Raw genomic sequence first — 5,818 nt, forward strand, 5'->3', positions numbered from 1 at the left:
GTCACGGGGATGGAGAGCAACACATCCTGCTTGAAAGTGTTAAAAAAAAAAATTCAACTGAGTGCATTTCAAAGATCTTATTGACTTTATTTAGTGATTCGCGAATGCGGCGGCATCCTGTCTAGCAGACAGAGGAGCTGTACAAAATGGAAGACTTTTATAGGCAGAAGGGAGAGGGACGTGGAAATTATCCCAGCAAAAATCAGATTGGTGTGGGAAGGTCACCTTCGTGAGGGGAAGGCAGGGGTCTCTTAAGCAGGTTATTTCACTAGTACTGACCAGCTAATTCCAGATTGACTGATTTAAGATTCTATTCCTGGGAGAGGCTGAAACTGTAAGTTAGGTATTGTCTTGGTTTAGTTACAGGAGCTTGGCATAAGTGACTCCATGTTGGTCTTGTTGTCTCTTTTTTTAACAAAAAGAAGGGCTTCTATTTCTGCAAGACACATTTACAGGTAAGCATAATGGAATTCAACATTTAGGGTGGGAAGGAGCCTTCCATTATTTTTCTTTCAAGCTTTTCATTTTAGGGATGGGGTAATTAAGGCCTGGAGAGGGGAGTCATTCAGTTGGGAGAAGAGGCCTAGATCCCAGTGGGCTGCTAACTCCCACTGCAGGGATCCCCCCACCTTTGAGGGAGTGGGGTGAGTGTAGGCTTGGAACATATGAACCTCCTTTTTTCCCCTGGGCCAGAGGGGGTGATGCCACTAGTGAGTACTGGCTCCTCCATCCATTGACCAAGCTTGTAACTGGGGCTTCTCAGTCCCTTCTGCTGCTTCTGCCAGCACTTCCAGGGATGCCTGTTCCTACGGCTTTTTTTTTTTTTTTTTAAGGCATGGTAGATTTAAGATCGATTAATGGGGTTGTTTTGAATAAAAATACAAAAATAAAATACATCTAGGAGTAAATCTATGAAGATGTGAAGTAACGTGATTAGCGCTGACTTGTGCTAAACTGGATCATGCTGCTGCTTCTGCCAATCTATGTCATTCTCATTTTTGAGGTTACTGTTTCACTGAGGTGACGAAATGAGTGTTGAAAGAGTGGGCACTTGCTTCGGTGACACTGCTCTTCACCAGCTTCTCTCCCCACCACGCTGGGCCGTGGTATGAACTTCCTCTTATTTTACTTATGGGAAGACCTCCTGGAGCTTGGTATCCGAAAAATAGAAATAAACGCCATCATTCTTTTCCAAATAAAGGTGTATTAATTAAAGACTAATATATGTGTTCAACAGTTCTATGTGACTCTGGAGCACTCTCGATATCCTTCCTCAGCCTTAGGATCTCATTTTAAAGGGCTCACTTGGTTAGGTAAGCTATTGTGGGAAATGGCTTGCTTTTCGTCTTTTGATGGCAGGGCTGTAGCTTAAGAACCACTTGTGAAGGGCTTAGAACTGGTTGAGAGCAGGGTCCAGCCTTTGCAGTCTTTCATTTCTAAGAGTGACAAAGAAGGGCTTTTGGCCAAAGTTATGGTTGACCTCCATTGAGAATATCCCACAGTTATCACCAACTTCTTTCTTTTTCTTAGCAATTTAGTAGGTATGAATCAGCTTTTATGTTCTCTAAGCCCTGTTCAAATAAGAAGTTGTATGCGGTAGTGGTTACAACTTCTGGTTTCAGGCTCATCAGAGTTGAAATCGTGGCACGATCATTTGCTGGCTGAAATGCTATCAGCAGGGTGCTTAACCTCTCTAAGTTTGATTTATCCTTTATTCAGAAAGAAAAAAAGGTACAAATGATAATCCTTGTCTTCCAGAATTGTTGATAACAATTGCTGAAATTTATTGAGCACTTATTATGGGCTAGGCATTGTATAAAGAGTGTGTGTGTGTGTGTGTGTGTGTGTGTGTGTGTGTGACAGTCTCATTAACCCTCAGCAAATTTATGAAGCGTATTTTATTTAAACTGGGAAACTAAGGCATCAGGATATTTATGACTTCCCTAATCTCTTCAGCTCACAATTTTAACCACTAAGCAAGAGTGTCCCAGATTTCTATAATAGCTAATAATTATTTAGGGCTTAGTGTGTGCCAGGCCCTGTTTATATACCCTATGGATATATAAACTAGTCTTGGAGCTAGTACTGTTTTTATCTCTCCCCCACCACCTTTATTTTATAGATGAAGGTACTGAGGCATGGAGCCTAAGTCAGACAACTAGTAAATGATGGAGCCAAGATTTGAACTAGGCAACCTGGCCTTGGAGTGGGTACTCTCAGTTACTCCCCTGTGAATGTTATGTAAAGGCCTCAATCAAGGGCAACTCTTAATTGGCACTCTATTTTTCCCTAATAACCACTCCCTCCTCCAAGTCTCTGCAGAGGAGATGCTTTCAGTTCTGTAAATATTTTAGCTTTGCTTAAAAGCTTGTTTTGTGATTCTGTATACATTTCTGTTGCATTCTCTCATTTTTAAAAGCTCGTGATAGGTCTCAGTGAACTTGACCCTGGGAATACAGAGATAGTGTTCAGGAAGTCTCTGACCCCCCTACCCCCCCAGAAGTATATTATTCTGGGGAAAAGAATCCACAGCTTACTTTAGATTCTTAAAGGGTCACTCGTGGTGGGGGGAAAAGTTAGTAATGACTGTTCTATTTTAATCTCATTTTACAAATGAGGCAGTCGAGGCCCAATGGAGAGTCAGGATAACTTAATCTGACCTACGCAGCTAATTAGAAGAAAGGGGACTCGGGTCTCCTGATTTCCAGTCTCATATTATTTCTATCATGCCCCGGTATTTCCCTTTGGAATAAATGGTACCAAGTGAATCAATTATGAAAAGCCAAAAGACTCCTGGCCCTCCCGGCGGGCTGCCACAGTGTGTGTGAGAGACCAGCAGAGAGGAAGTGCCTATCAAAATACAACATCCTTTGGCATGTCATTTTGCCAGCTGAGCTGCTTTATTGTGATTTAGGATGGGAACCTACAACTCTGAAAGATATGAGCCAGGAGGATAAAAATTGGGGAGAAGACAAGGAAAGATTCAGAACGTGCATTGGTTGAGGCACAGGAAGCTATTCAGGCCTCTTGGTAGAATTATAGTGTTGGAAGGTTTTGGGGAGAGATTTGTAAATGCAAACAAAATTCCGTGAAGTCTGAAATTTCTTTGTAGTGTGTGAATCATTGGGAAGTATGGCCACCTCCTGGCCCAAGGTTGATGCTGTAATGACTAAGTAAGATTAACAGGTCATGAGACCTGTATGTATTAGTTTAGGCCAGCTCTTTAACTTCATTTAATTTTTACAAACTGAGAAAGTTTACCTGGAAAAATGAGTTGTACTAATAAGCAATACATTTTATAATGTATTGTTCAGCCAGATATCAAAATATGTCATGTGGGACCAGGAAGAAGAAGTCCAAAAATAGTCCACTGTAAAGATAGAAATTGAACGCACGATAAAATTGACTGTGGTAAAGTATGTTGGGACAGTTGTCTGTCCACTTAGGACAAAATGAGATCCATGCCTCACACCATTCACACAAGTGAATTCCATTTAGACTGAAGATTAAATGTGACACAAAAATCACAGACCCTAAAAAAATATATATACATAGATAAAATGGTTTTAAAATAAGTGGAGGAGTAAAGAGCTCACCAAGTTTAATAAAACTCAGAAACCCTAGAGGAAAATAGGGATCTAACTTCATGAAACATTATACTTCTCTAAGGAAAAAGATGTCATAAACAGAGTAAAAAGGCAGATGACAAAGTGATAAAGCACATAGTTGTAACATATATAGAAATATATAGGAAAAAAATAAGCCAGTAGAAATATGAGCGTAGGCTTGGGCATGGTTAAAAACAACCATTTAGGCTGATTGATTCCAGTGTTGGGAGGGTGTGAGAAAGTAGATTATCACCATATACTTTTTTTCCTTTTTTAAATAAATGTTGGGGTGACATTGATCAACAAAATCCAATAAGTTTCAAGTGTACAATTCAACAGTGTGTCGTGTATATATTGCTTTGTGTATTCATCGCCTATAGTTAGATTTCTTTCCATCACCACATATTTGACCCCTTTTACCCCGATCTACCTCCCTCTGCCCCACCCCCCATCACCACATACTTTTGTGGGGAGTGTAAATTGGTACTACCTTTTGGAAAGGCACTTTGGCAGGGTTTAGAACATTTAAAAATTTGTGTACTTCTGATGTATCAGTTCCACTTCTAGAGCTTTATCCCTCGGAATTACTTGCCTATTTGAACAAAGGAGGAAGTTGCTATAAATGAACTAATATGGAGAATGTCTATTATATATTAAGTAATGAAAGCAAAGTGCAGAATGGTAGGTATAGTATAATCTCATTATATGAAAAAATAAAATCCGGAAAGATATGCAGCAAGTTGTAGATAGTTGTTGCCTTGGAGAGTAAGATTAGAGGGATTAGAAAGGGGATGGTCGTGTGGGGGGTGGTTTCATCAATAGATTCCTATTTGTTTCAACTTTTAAATTTTGAAATAAATTTAAACTTATAGGAAAGGTACCAAAATAATAAATCACTTATTTTTAAGAATAATGAATATGTGATATTAAAAAAAAAAGCAATACTTAAGAATGCCTATGATAAAAAATGACATAAATGACTTGAAGTGTTAATGGGTAGGGGATGGTGTCTCTTGGCATGGAGGACCCAGCCCTCTGGGTTTCCGGGTGAGTATGCCCAGCCGTCTTTTTTTGCTATTCTTTCCAAAGGTTTGCCCCAGCCTCCATGAGTGAAAGCAGGAGTTATATGTAGCAAAAAAATTGCTCGATCCAGAAGTATATTTACTCTAGATTGTGTGGTCTTTAAGCATTTTAAAAATATCAGCATTCATCTCTCAATTTAGTTTTGTTTCTTGAGTGTAGTGCAGAACTAGTTTAGTTACCCTTTCACTGCTATGTTCTCAGCATACCCTTCTCCTACCCCACCCTCCCCTCCAGGAAATATCTAACCTGGGCTTTCGGCTTTGACGGACCAGATCTCTTATTGTCCACCTGTGCAGTTAAAACTGCACTCAAGAAGCATAGTCTCTTGAGAATCTATTTTCTCTCAGAAGAGAATATAAGAGAAGTAGATTCGCTTGCACTCAAGAAATCTGGCTCATTAACAGCAAAACTTAGGATGAGCTACATATGTCGATCCCTCCCCTTTCCCCGACAGCCTGGATACCCTTAGGAAGATAAGAAAGGGAAGTCTGGAACCCCTTCCCTATTCAGATTGGAAATTCTTAATTAGATTCCTAATAGCCATTCCTCTCCATTAGGGAGCCCCGGATTCCTGGAGATGGAAGAATAGAAAAGGGGTAAGGGGAATTAAAGGGGGCTCCAAAGGACAAGACAGACGTTACTAAGACCAGTCCCGTGTCTGAGTGTGTGACACAGCTTTCTGACTCATTTCCAGGAAGTTTTTTTTTTGGTTTTGTTTTTTTGAGAATTTTTATAAGAATTTATTTGAGCAAAACTGATGACATATTCTGGGGAGCGAGATATCTGATGTTCCCCTCCAGGAACATTTTATATGTTTGGCATGATGACATGTTTTAGGAAAGAGATAGGGACCGACAACTACGCAGTACTCACCGTGTACCGCATGCTACCCTGGCACTTTGGACTTACATTATATACATATGTTTTTAGGCGAGGCAACCCTTGGTTGACCTGACAGATTGCAAGGACCTTGTCAGCTTCCAATCCCTTATTATTTTTATTTTTTTATGCCTGTAGCACCTGGTCTTCCTAGGTGGTCTCCCATCCAAGTACTAACCAGGCCCGACCCTGCTTAGCTTCCGAGATCAGATGAGATCGAGCTTGTTCAGGGTAGCATGGCCATAGAC

At 40.3% G+C, this 5,818-nt stretch overlaps 1 pseudogene; it reads right to left on the reverse strand.

Moving 5' to 3' along the window:
- Window positions 1-5,699: 5,699 nt before the first annotated feature.
- LOC112479952 lies at window positions 5,700-5,818 on the reverse strand (annotated as a pseudogene).

This window comes from Pteropus alecto, unplaced genomic scaffold (genome assembly GCF_000325575.1).
Source record: "Pteropus alecto unplaced genomic scaffold, ASM32557v1 scaffold21, whole genome shotgun sequence".
Taxonomy (NCBI): Eukaryota; Metazoa; Chordata; class Mammalia; order Chiroptera; family Pteropodidae; genus Pteropus; species Pteropus alecto.